Raw genomic sequence first — 14,189 nt, forward strand, 5'->3', positions numbered from 1 at the left:
CCCCCGCGCCGTCCCCGCCGCTGGGGCGGCCTGACAGGGAGCAGGACGGGCCCGCGGGTTGCTGGAGCCTGTGCCCCGGCCTTGGGAGAGAGAGATGTTTTGTTTCTGTGAAAAGTTGTTGGCCCTGTCATTTAGTTAAGTAATGGCTGCTCCTGTCGGCCCAAGATGGCCGGACAGGGAGGAGGGAGAGAAGCCGGGGGGGGAGCGGGGGGAGGTAAACACGAAACAAGCCCTGGGAACGATGTGTGCGTCGCCTGGAGCTTGAAGCCCCCGGCGAACGCGGAGGGAAACTCTCCTGCGCAGCGCATTGCAAGTTCCTTCGGGGTGCTTCCTATTGCAGGCAAGGAATTCGCAGCGCCAGTGTCCTTACCAACCTGTAGCACGTTCTCGTGCCCATCCGTAGGCTGTTGGCAGAGGCCGTGCAGGCCGAGTGCTTGTTGTATTTAAAGAGTAAATGCGAATAAAACGTTTGGGTAACAGAAGGTAGTAGAGCTGTGTTTAAAATGCCACACGGTTGAATCTGGGGACTGTTTCCTTCTGGTTCCTGCTTTCTGACTTGTTCCTGTCAGTAGCGTTGCATTTGACACTTTGTTCATGCTATTGTTGTGCCAGCGCTGTTTGTCGATATTTTCACGTGAAGAAGTTTTTTTCTGTTGTTGGTCTTGGCTGATGTGAAGAGCTAACTCCATAGCGTATTGAATCTGTAGCCTAGGCCCTTACTTGTGTTACGATGTTTATTTCGGGCATGATTGGAAAAGCTCAATGTCAGGACAGGGGGGGAGGGATTGAAGGAAAAGCAAGTACACTTTTCTTTGTGCTTATATTTTAAAAAATCTCGTGGTTTCCTTTTGATCTTCAGAGTTATTTATAAAAGTACTTCTTTCGATAAATCAAAAAGGTAGGGGAGTGACATGTCAGACCAGTTAAATAATGTATGTTAACTGTTAGTGGACTAGAATTAATGTCTGTTCTTTGAATGTTGTTGAGGCTATCGGAAATGTTAGGATCATATATGGGATAGAGCTTAGGGATGCCAGATAGAAAATAAGAGTATCTCACGTAGGTAGATTGTCACATAATGTCACTGGAATAAGTCTTATTTTGCATACTGTAGAATTAAGTAATGCAAGCAGCGGTGATTCGACATACTAGTTTTGAGTCCTTGCATATAACGCATTTTCTTCTCTATGCCAGTTGATTGAAGTTTTAGCATACACAGTCTTTGAGTTGAAGTGTATTTCTAGAAATATCATTGTATGTTCTCCTGCTATATCAATGTACAGATCTATGCACTGAATATACTTAACAAAAAAGCAAAACAGTTTGCTGTTTCACCTCACTTTTCTGACAGTGTTTTGAACATTTATGAATTGCACACTAACAAAGCACGTTCTTCATAAAACCTGTCTCTGAGAAAAGCGTATTGTTAAGGAAGTAGAAAAATTAAAGTGTTACGGTTTAGTGCAAAGATGCTTGAGAGGAATTCCTTGTCTTGACCCAGGTTTGGTTTTATTTGTGTTTTTTATTTCCATGGAATATGCACATCTTTCAGTAACTGTTATTGATAAGCAGGAAGTTGTTATTTTTAAGTTTTTTTTTAAATTTAAATTATTATTTTTCTGTGTGTGGGAAGCTGTGTGTGATCTAGCAGATCACTTTAATTCCACAAAACTTATTTTTATTGTAGAAAGTGTGGCCTTATGTATGTGCATTTGATATGTTTTACAGCGATTGTAACAAAATCTTTTCTTTTGTGCATGGAGTAACAACAGCTAACAAAGACCCTAGACTCCCTAATTATGAAATTCTAACTGACTGATTTGAAAATCTATGAGCCAGCATGTTATAAAGTAATGTGAGATTTATGTGCAAGTATAGCAGGTAAGGAAAACCATTGAGTCATGTTTCCAGAGGAATCTTTCACAAAGGCAAAAAATTTATCAGTACTCCCTTGATGCAAGAACAGCACACCCGCTATTGAGCCTTGTAGGAAGGCAGGCTGTAGCAGCACCTGTCAGTGTTTGGTGTTTACCTGTGGTTAAGGCAGTAGGAGCAGTGACTCTCTGAGGAGACTGTTGGGAGCTGAGGGGAGGTGAGATCCTGGGTTGCAAGTATTGAAGGAACTGCTCCTTTATCCACACAAGGACTTGTGCAGCAACAGGATTCTGTTGTGAGTTTACATTTGGTGCCTCAGTGTGAGGAGGTACTATGGTTTTTACTGGGGTTCACTCAGCTGCAGGCATTGCTTTGGCTCAAGCCACTTGCAGGCCGACCAGGAGATTTTGTAAAGCCTTTGCAGTGGGAACTCTGGTTTGATGAAGCCACACCCTGACCTGGCTTAGTAAGAAGAAATCTGGGATCTCTTTCAGAGATGGAGGAAGCTTCGTGTCTGGAGCTCTAACATGGTTGTTGGTTTTATTCATGCTCTGGGTCTGCACTGCCACCCCCCTTTCTTTTTGTAGTTTTGCTTTATAGGATGTATAGCTTTAGTGTCATGGACTAAATTGAGCCCTGCTGCTGGATGTAGTAAATCGAAAGAGCAGATAAGACATTAGATCTATACAATTTTATCAATTACTGAAGATGCAGAGTAAAGGTCAAGAATGTTGTATCATTGTTCCATGTATTGGTTGTTTCATAAACCAGAAGAAATCAAACTTTCCTGTAATGGTGAACACACAGTATGTGTGACAGAAGAGTAGAATTTTCTGTTGCCAAAACATTTTCTTTATTTTGCAGAAAAGGAGCTTGAAAATGATAGTTTGCACTAATGTGGTTTTGGGGGAGACAAGGGGAATTCAAAGAGAGGTCACTGTTGAAACTGGTTGAAATGCTAAAAATCCATTGTAGCTGGTCTTGTATAGGAGAAATAGCACACCATTATGCTTCTATAGCTGACAAGAACATAATTGTGAAGGAGCAAAAAAAACAAACCCAAAAAACCAACCCCCTTTCTGTTATCTTGATATCTCTTTCTCCCAGGCAGACATTCTTGCAGGAGATGATGCTTAAAGATTACCGGGGGTGGGGGGGGGGGATTGGGGGAAGGACATCCATTGGCACATCCATTGTATCAAAAGTGAATTGCAAAGCATTTTTTTCTTGTTTCTCTCTTTTTTCTTTCCCCCTCAAGCCTAGTACTTTCGCTGTTTAGCGAAAGTTGACTTTCAGTGACTTTGTTTCATAAGCTATAATTATTTGGCTTCTAAACAGATTTAGGTTGATGTAGCTGGTCTAATGTATCGGGTTTAACATGCTTGTTAATTCCTATTCATTGAGTTTAATCAGGTTATCATATCCTGTAGACAAAATTTGAAGCATGTTCCCATTTAGAAGTATTGATGTTGAAGTCGATTTAAAGAGGGATGAAGTAGTTCCATGCAATATGCCAGATTTTGGTCTGTGTTACCTCTTGTGGTTTTGCAGCCCTTTTGTTTTTCAGCTGATTTTAAAAACAGTATTTCTTTTGTGTAAAGAACACGTGTTGACTAAATCAGTGAAGTGATTATGTGTGTTTTCATTAAGTGTACAAAAGAAAGGCACAGTGACAGTATTTTTTCATTTTTCTTGCAATTGTAGGTGTTGCTGGTTTAAAAACAGTTCTGGACAGTGTGAATTACTATATATTGACTTTGTGCCTTTAGTGTTGACATTATTGTTAACTTTCTACTAATCTATAATTAAATATGCTCAGTTATAATTATAACAGGCTGCTTGAAAAATAATTATGTAGGAAACATTTTAGCAGAGTGGCCTTTAGTGTAGTAAAATTATTATTTTTTTAACTTTAGACATATTTTCACTTAGTTTGTTGTCATCGAAACAGAAATTTTGCTTTTAAAAAAATTGTAGTATTTGCCTTACATAATGGCAGTGCTGGGAATTGAGAAACTGGGAATTGCTACCAGGAGACATTGTTAAAAGCATTCCAGGAAGTTTGCAGCCTGTCTAATTTCTGTGATTTTATATCTGATCTATTCCTCTATATTTTTTAAAAATGCATTCTGCATTTCTTATTATTTGTTTATTATCTAGCATACTGTCTGCTACTACTGAAACCGGATAAACTTCTGTAAATTGTGTTATCAGTGGAACTGGCTTTGTAGCTTTCTTTGAGGGTGTCTGGAAGTGGAAAGATCTGTAGCAAAAAATATCAAGTGGGTTAAATTGGGACTGATGTATAAATATTTTTAAGATCAATATTTTTCTGTATGCAATTTGGGCTTTATGTTACTAAGGTAGGATTTTTTTGGGATACGGTTACAGTGTAATGGATGACACATTCTATAGTTCAATGTCATACCATGTTTATACTTTGAAATTACAGTTACAGTCTATGTGATATTTATGTATCCTGATATGTAAAGACTTAGTTATAGATTTGTGTCACAGTTTAATGGTTCACTGATATGTAAAGAGTTATAGATTTGTGTCACAGTTTAATGGTTCAAACCAGGACAGTTTTATGTAATCTGATATTAAAAACTACTGTTTTTTAAAAAAAAAGAAAGTAAAAAAAAAAGTATGGTAGTCCATAGTACCTTTTGTTAAGTATGAGGTACTCAGTGTGTTTCGATACTTTCAAAAGTAGTGTTCAAGATACATTTTTTTTAAATGGTGTTTTTTGTTGCTCAAAACATATGTTGTTGAATGTTTTAGATGTTTCTTAAATTTGAACTTCACAGTGTTACTGCTTCCTGAAAGCAAGGAAATAGAAGTTACAAATGTTACAGTTGTCATTTTAATGTGTTAATGAAAAGGCAAGGATGGATCTCATCTCTACAAACATCATGCTTTTGTAGAAGTGTAGTTAAGTTTGCAGGACAGCTAGCATATTGGTATTTGCATTTCACTAAGCATTATGTTTGTTATTGGGAGACATGGGGAATAGGGAATGCAATATAAGATTTTTCTTTGTCACACTAGTTTTTCATATTTCTTATGGAATAGATGTTACATATCATAGTTTCTAAGTACTAGTCTGCTGAGTTTGGAGGCCCAAGTGGTCAATTTCTTTAAGTGATATATATGCATATAATTAAGATAATTCATGCCCTGCTGACTTAGTAGTCAAAAGAGACAAGGTGGGCAGCAATTCAGGATGAAGGAGAGAAATATTACTGTATTTTAGCAACTGAGGGATAGAGGTTCTGATAAATTATTTGATTTTTGAAGGTGTGAAGAACACCCGTGACAAGGATGGGCAGCAGTTATTTTCCCTCAATTCCATTCCAGTAATTTAAGCTTTGAAATGTTTCTGTTGATCTTTTTGTGCTTCATAATACTTGTGGACTCTAGCTTTCAAATTTCTCTCTGGATAAAGTCAGGTACTGTATCTGAAGACAAAACAGACAATCTGAAACTTTTTTCTATATGTAGTATTCAGGTGTGCTTTCTGCTCATGAAAAGCATGGCTGTCTGCCTCTTGCCAGCCTTTGTAGCTGTTCACTGTAGTGCCTTGAGTTGACTTGGTAATTATAGAGGTAAGGCTATGTGCAACTGTTGATACCATCTGAAGTAAGTGTTGATAGCATCATCTAAAGGCTATACTATATGTATGTTACATCATTTTAGGAAAGAGTAGATGTTTCATACTTGGATAACTCTGTGTAGAACCATTTGTTTTTATTACATTGGTAAGATGATACAAAATTAAGAAGAGTCATGGAAAATGTTTATGGCTATAAAGTGATTTTATACTGATTAACATTTGTCACAAGACTTTGCAGTACTAGAATTATATGCTGCAGCCCAGTGTTCTTTACTCCACTTAGAAATAGGCTAACTTATGTTCTGTGGAGAAGTTAAGATTCATGTGTTTGAAGTTTGATCTCTGGTTAGTGAACAAATCTTGTTCCTTGTCCTCAACTGATACAGGTTTTTGATAATGGGAGGGATTTTACAGTATTTCCAAAGACTGAGAGGGAAGGAAATGAGTGTATTTGTAGTTTGAGAATTCTGATATAGTTGTGTAATAACTAGATACTGCCGTAAAGGACTTGGATCAGCTGCTACAGAAATTCACTGAGTGGATCATAGAATCATAGCATGGTTTGGGTTAGAAGTGACCTCGAAGATGATCTAGTTCCAACTCCCCGTCCATGGTCAGGGGCATGTCCAACTGAAAACCCCAGTCCAAGTTGGTCTTGAACATTTTCGGGGATTAGGCATCCACAGCCTCGCTGGGCAACCTGTTCCGGTGTCTCACCATCCTCACACTAAATAATTTATTCTTAATGTCTAATCTAAGTCTACCCTTTTTCAGCTTAAAACTGTTACCCCTTGTTCTGTTGTTACATGCTCTTGTAAAAAGCCCCTCCCCGGCTTTCCTATAGCCCCTTCAGGTACTGGAAGGCCTGTTTAAGGTCTCCTCAGACTCTTCCATTCTCCAGACTGATCAACCCCCAATTCCCTCAGCCTTTCCTCACAGGAGAGGTGCTCCAGTCCTCTCATCATTTTCGTGGCCCTCCTCTAGACTCACTCCAACAGATCCATATCTTTCTTTTGTTGGGGTCTCAAGAGCTGGACACAGTACTCCAAGTGAAGTCTTGGGAGAGTGGAGTAGAGGGTGAGAATCACCTTCCTTGACCTGCTGGGGATGCTTCTTTTAATGCAGCCCCGGACACGGTTGCCTTTCTGGTCTGCAAGCACATGTTTCCAGCTCATGTTGAGCTTCTCATCAACCACCACACTCAAGTCCTTTTCCTCAGGGCTGTTCTCAATCCATTCTCTGCCCAACCTGTACTTGTGTTTGCTATTGCCCTGACAACCCATGTGCAGGACCTTGCACTTGGCTGTGATGGGCTGTGAGTCTAAGGTGAATACATAACTGATCTAGGTGACAGTTTTTGGTATTGGCTCAGGTAATTCCCGGAAGCTGAGCCATTATCATGCTCACTGAGAATGCATATAGCTATATGTATACAACTTCCAGTCCTTCAGTTTCATACCTATGTTGCATTTTACATGTACAAGTCATGTAAGTTACTTTTTGTTTTAATCTCCTTGCTTGATGAGGTTCTGCAGCTACGTTTTTGAGGTGTAAATAAAAAACTAATTTAAAATCGAAGTGATGCTAATTAGACTTCAGTTGGCTTAACTCTGACCGGTTGTCTTTGTTACAAATGTTAACACTTTGAACTAAGTAGTCCTGTATGGAGCCCTACAGAAGGCTGCCAAGATTTGTAGAGGTGTACCTGAGAGGTTAATGTTGATACCTTACAGAAGATGTTTGTTATGAGGAAGAGAAATTGTGGTATAGTGAAATGGGTTTGTTGGACCGAGAAAGTTCTGTAAAGTATGAGAAAATAAAGTTTTATTATGTGTTTCTGATTTACAGGTAAGCAAATTAAAGAAATAGCCATAATAACTACAATTCCTCTTGTTTAAAGGCTGTTATCAAGACTAGTCTGTTTGAAGACTAGTCTTCTCAAACGTTATTTTCAAAACTAGTTCTGTTGACACTGTTAAAAGTAGTATGGGCCATTGATAGTTTACTTGTCAGTTTGATAGTGGTCCTAATGAAGTTTGTTGAATCGTGCATTTTAAAAATGAGCCTCTGTCAACATTTAGCAGTGGATCAGGTATTATTCTTGATACTGAATACTATTCTTTATATCTAAAGAATTATAGGAAAGTATTTCTTATGTAAATAAAATACTGTTAATGAACAAAAAGCCCCTTAAGTGTTTTTGGGAATTGAAAAATATTCTCTCTCAGATACTTTGACTTTAGAGCAGGAGAGGACGAATGGATTACCATCAGAGCTTTTTTTTAAAAACAGCTTCCATTATGGTTCTTGCATTTGCTACGTAGCATTCACTGAAGAAGTTTGTTTAATTAAGATGTAGAGTTAAGAGTTCATTTATAGTTTTGTGTTAATTAAGATGTAGAGTTAAGAGTTCATTTACAGTTTTGTAAAGGGAGTGACTGAAAGTTTGTTAAGCATTACAGCTGGAATGCTATATATCTACATAGGCATTTCCTTTGTGGTAAGTTGGTGAATAAATTGTTGTTTGTTAAAATGGCTTTAAGTTACTTTCTTCTCTCACAGTGGTGTTCTGAGGATTATGATTAATTCTAGTTATTAAAGTCTAAAGCAGACCGAACTATGAATATGCTTTTCATTACACTTCTGCTTGCATTTGGAGAATTAAAAAATTCTGGACAATTTTTGACCATTATTATTTTCAGCATTAGTCAAAGGATACAGTGCTATGTTTTTTTTATAATAGAGCCAACAGGTCTCTTTTATTTTTTCTTCCTTTTTTTTTTTTTTTGGTAGTAATATGTTACTTCCATTGTAGTTGCCATTTTAACTTTTAATTTAAGCACTGTTTCCCTTACCTTAAGATTTGAAAACTTGCACAATAATCTTCAGTAGAATAATGAATTCAAGTTAAGGCTTTAGTTTCATGTATTTTTTCTTTAAGTAACAGAATTCTGAGTATTTTATCTCTCTCTGTTGCTTTGCGTGTGTGCTAGTGAAACCATTTGTAGGCCTGTGTGACGAATCAGACTGGAGCACTGATTTAGATAAAAAATAATCTACTAAAAATGGAAAACTCAATAGTCTTAAATAACCAATGCTGAAGGCTATTACTAAGACAAAGGTTTTAGATTTTAGAAAAGCAAGCTTCAGCTCTTGGGAGGGATTCCATGGAAAGCTTCCATGGAAAACAGAGGAGCTAGAAAATGCTGGCAGTTTTTCAAGAACACCCTCATGGAACCACTAAACCAGTTCATCCCTTTAAAGGTAAGAGAAGTAGATGGAATAGCAGGCCCCCTTGGCTTCTGAGTCTGCTAAAAAGCAATAGAGAGGTAAGCGTACCAGGGAGGGAAAAGCGGACAAATACCCATTGAGAAGGTGGTTACCGAGAAGGTGGAGACTTGATCTTTACAAGGAGTTGCATCGAGGTGAAGGATAATGGCTACAGGTTACTCCTGGGGAGATTCAGATTGGACACAAAACAAAAATTGTTCACAATGAGAACAATCAACCATTGGATATCCCAGGGAAGTGCTAGATTCCCATGTATTGGATATATTTAGGACTAAGTGGGACAGGGTGCTCAGTGATCTACTCTACACTGTCCTTTGGCCACAAATGGTTGGTCCAGATGATCCTTCAGATCCCTTCCAACCTGGAATTTTGTGGTTCATTGATTACATATAGTTCATTGTGCAGACTCAAGAGGCTGTACAGGTACTTAGATTTGGGAGGCTAGGGTGGGTCCGGCACTCTTCCCGTAAGGAGTATTTATAAAACTATTGCTGAAGCAGAAAGGTTTGCTTCCTTATTTTCTTCTGCGGGATAGAATTATATATATTTTGGAACCACAGGTTGCCAGGGTTATATTTCTTTTTGGAGAGGAGGGATAGAATGAATACAGTGGCCCAGCTTCTTTATTCTCTCTGAAGGAAGCCCAAATATTTTCTGAAGTTAGTGTGCCACTAGGACACTTGGGACAGGTTCAGATCTGAACCTGCAGCAGAGAATACCAGAATATATGTAACAAGCACTGTAAGAAGAAAAGAGTCTTTTTTTGATGAAGCTGGTTTATGTCATTGTGGACATGGCTCTGAATGAAGGAAAAGTACTGAGGGATCTAAGTTCAGTACTTCATGAATTGTGTTTGAACCGATGCCTGCTGAAAATCAGGCCTCCATTTCATTATGTAGAAGAGTAGAAATGAAACAGTCTTCTGGGAAGGTTTTCACAATATAATGTTGTCATGAAAGGAGAGATTTTCAGTTAAAGGAAGTGGAGAGAAGGTTGAAAAAAGGTACTTATAAGATTAGGTGTGAGAAAGAGCGGGAAACCAAGGAATTAAATAGGTGACATAGTTATGCAGACAAAATCAGGGGATGGGGTGGAGGGAAGCAGAGCATTGGAAATCATCGTGTATTTATCCTTTCCAGCAGCTACCCGAATCTTGTTCCTGGACACCATTTAGCTGTTACTGCTAACTTAAAGTAGCATTTAAGCTCGTGATGGTGTTCGTCCCTGCCTCAAAAGGTTTAAAAAACAAGGTAACTGGGAACAAATTAGAGTACAAGATTGAGGAGTTTGTGGAGAGTGTGAAAAGGCTTAGTACGAGTTATATATTCTGTAAGTTCTGATTATTACTGTGCCTTTGTACTCTCCTATTTTTTAAATAAAAGTAAGGCACGGTAGAGGAAGCCATGACTTTGACAGAAGCTTTGGCTGCATTGTCTATGTCTTTATCTTCTACTGCTGCTGCCCTTTTCCCTCTTTACCCCCCAAGGAGGGGAAGAGTAGAGAAACCTACTGTTTCTGCTCTTTCCTCAAAGTGAAAATGAAGGCCAAGAACTCTCATGTGTTTGGCCTCATGCCTTGTTTTTCTCTGTTAGATTTGAAGGATAAAGTGAGGAAGTATGGAAGATGTAGGTGAATATGTTAAAAGGGCAAGAAATAGTTTAAAGTATGGAATTAAAAGCTTATATAAGAGAGAATGGTGGTGACCTAGAGAATGTAACAGTGTAGTTTAATGGAACAAAGTGTAGAAAGTGTAAGATAAAGTGGAAGGATAAGAAGAATTGAGAACATCCATTATATAACATCATAGAGTATGTCATAAGCAATTTCTGGTAGGAAAGAAAGTGGAATGATACTGGGAAGAATAAAGTAAAAAAATTGATTAGATTGGTTGGCAGGCTTGAATGGAGCTTCTGGGCATGTTAGGAACATGGTAACTAAAAGTAGATTGTGCACACTGTGGTTCTTAAAACTTGTGTTCTTAGTCTTCGGTGAAGTGCACAGAAATGTGTGGTTTTCTGAGCATTTTTCATCTCCTGTACTTTAACATTTGGGAGGGCAGAGCTTTGAATTTGGACATAATACATTTTCAAACATAGGAGACTACAAAACTCATAGAAGGACTGTCTCATTTCAAGCGTTATCTTTTAAAAAGATCAACAAATTAGGCTTAAGGGTATTTTTTGTTGTTTAACATTTTTTTTGCTTGTTTTTAAGAATAAATTAGTCTCTATTCCTTTCTCGAAGGAAAATATGCGTTTAGCTTTTACTTTTTATAATTTCTGAAAAATAATTCCTAGTTAGAAACTGTTCAGCTACTGTTGAATCAGAATAGCACATATTCCTCTATTCCTTGCTTTAGAGGTGAGGAAATTAAAAAAAATTTAAAAAAATAAAAATTGTGCATGAAAGCAAAGCTCTAAGCTTTAGATGGTATGAGATGCATGTCTGAGCCAGCCTCTTCTGGCATCTTTATGAAAATACTCAAATATACCTTTAGCACAGGAGCACACAAAATTTAATTAGCAATCTAAGTTTTTGTAGTGGAGGTTTTTCTTAACTGTAGTTTCTATGTGGAGGAAATTAATAGCTGAAAATGGCTGTAATGCTTCTTCTGGTTATATGTGGGGGGAATTTAGCTGTGTTTACACTTATAGCAGAGCTCCTTCTTGTTGCCTAAGTAAGATGATATAACTGAGACCATCAGAGTCCATGTTAACTAATGAGCAGAATAAGGTCTTGTTTCCAACATTAAAGGGGTTCTGTTAACTTACAAGTTCACGTGTTAAAATTTTTATTAGTTGTGACAGTTTCCTGGGATTAGTTATACACTGTCTATCTTTGCTTTCTTGGTGGGCATTTTTTCTGTGTCCTCTCAATACAAGGCATTAAAAAGTTTATTTGATATAAATGATTTGAAAAAAAAAAGTATTAATAGTTGAATGGAACCTGGAAAGGAGACATTTGTTAGGCTAAAAAAAAATGAAAAGCACAGCCAAAGCTGTATTGTATTGTGGATATCTGTTTTAGGGGAGTGAATGTTTGTGGGACAATTGGAAGAACATTGTGGAAGACTGAAGAAGGAGTCCTTAGTTAATTGTGTGTGGTAGGGATATGGTTGTTGCGTAGGACTCTGATACATTATCTTGAAGATTGTCTTTAGTTAATCTGGGAGCATCGATGCGTCCCAAACTGACAAAAAAAGCTGGAATTGAAATATCTCAATCTTTTTACTGCCTGCCAGCAAAAATACTGTCATCTTAAGTTGTGTTTTTCTTTATTAGTTGATTTTCTTCTCCTGTGGCAGCTTGTTTTTTGCTTTTGAGTGATAGAATGTTTTCCTGTAATGCCATTTGCAGACTTCCAGCTTGCTTGCATTTTGGCCAAAAATCTGAGAACAATGATGACTCCATTATATCCAGTGAGAAACTAATCTTTTGTACTACTTACTTTTAATTGCTAATTAAGCTGAGTCCTTGGTAGTGTGAAAGAACGGAATAGTTTATGCCCTCTACTTTAGACGAGTATTTGCTACTCCATTGCAAAGAACGATGGAAGGGGTGATTTTTATGTTTTCTAGATGAAAATGACCTTTTTGAGAAAGTGGAAAGACCACACATTTTGTGCAAGATCATCTCAGGGAACATGTGGCACCTGGGGAACTGAGGAGCAGTTTAGGACTTCTTTGCTGCTTCAGACAGCCTAGACCACCACCTTCCCCCTCCCAAGCCCTCTTTTGGTATTGCCTGACTGCTCTGCTTCAGCTTCTGTATTTAGTAATTTAAGTTGTATCAGATTGGCCAGACAAGCAGCAGGGATCTTCTAGAGAAAGCTTGTTGACATTTGGATACTGTTTCCATTTATTCTTGAATTTATTTATTTATTTATTTATTTAAGCAATGAGATTAGAATGAAACATCCTTAATATTTCAGCACCGATTCCAGTGCATTAGAGTTCACTTACTTTAAAGATTTTTCAGCACAGATAGGCAGGGTTATCTATCACCAGGAAACTGTTTTTCAAGAGGAGTGGGTTAGCAGATATGCAGATTTACCAAGTGAAACAGTTAAGCAAATTCCAATTACAGGTCATTTCACAACTTTTTCCTTAGGGCTTCCTTGCTTTCACAGTCAGAACTCAAAAATGGAACAAACTGATTCAAAGCAATTAATTAATGACTAGCTTAAGGTCCGTCAGACTTTAGACAGCTGGAAAGGAGAAGGAACACACTTCTGCTCCAATACCTTGATTTTTATAGTTTTTCTGTAGTATTTGAGACCCTTTCCAGATTTTTGTCATGTCATTGCTGAAATTGATTAACTAAAATATTCTCATAAGCAGATAACTTGTTAGCACCTTGTTTGCCAGTGATTCCCTTTTCTAAAAAAAATTATATAAATATTAATGAAGAGTAGTACTTATCAGTACGCATACATATTGATATCTGGGTTTCAGAACAAATCTACTGTCAAAGTAATATTTTTGTGTAATGTTCACCCTTGGATCTCAGCTGGACAGTACTCTCTGCTGCTGTGGCTGTGCTGGCATTTTCTCTACCTTGGCAATCCCCACACAGCATATGCTGACAGAAGTTATTCTTTTAGCATCATTGCACTGTTATGTGCAATGTCAGAATCGAAACCTATTGGAGCTCTCTACTGTTGTTGTAGTTGGAGTGTTAAACCAAGCTGTATGATTTTAATTTTCTTAACCTGGAGTATGAGCAGACGGAAGGTAGTAGAGCTGGTTTTCGTAAAACAGTAATGTTGTCTGTACCTGGGGTCTGCATGTGCTGTTGTAATACTACTGGTATTAGTTTAATCTTCCAGGATCTTCAGTGCTTTCTGAAGAGTGAAACATTCCACTCAGCTTTACATCTTTTTGCAAAGAATGTAAGTTAGAGCCCAGGTCAACATGATCTTGCTGTTTATTTCAAATGACCAGAAAGACTATGTGATGATGTACTGCACAATGATTGTACAGGGTTTGACTGGTTAGGACCAAGTAGTGTCTAGGTGAAAACTGTTCTGAAGCGAGAGCTTTTAAGGAAAGAAACAATTTTCAGAATTGTTGCTTTTTTGTCTGTAATAAAAGGTGAATTGCAAGTTAATGTAGTTACAGTGTGTTGCAACTGCTGTATCAACTTGAATTTTAATTGTAAGCTCCTATGGTTTTTAATTTGGTTTGGACCAAACACTGGAAATTGTACTTTGTGCATTAAATATGCAATGGAAGAGGAATAACAACTGTAGCTTAGATGTCAGGTTGAATAACATTATTGAACAACAGATACATTCTTAAGATGATGCAACGTTTAGTGACTTCACATTACGTGTTAAATTAGTAATTCATTTCAGTAGAACAAATTCACATTTTGCTTAGAAATTAAAGAACAGACACTAAATGAGT

The sequence above is a fragment of the Chaetura pelagica genome, unplaced genomic scaffold (genome assembly GCF_000747805.2).
Source record: "Chaetura pelagica isolate M959 unplaced genomic scaffold, ChaPel_1.0 scaffold360, whole genome shotgun sequence".
Classification (NCBI taxonomy): Eukaryota; Metazoa; Chordata; class Aves; order Apodiformes; family Apodidae; genus Chaetura; species Chaetura pelagica.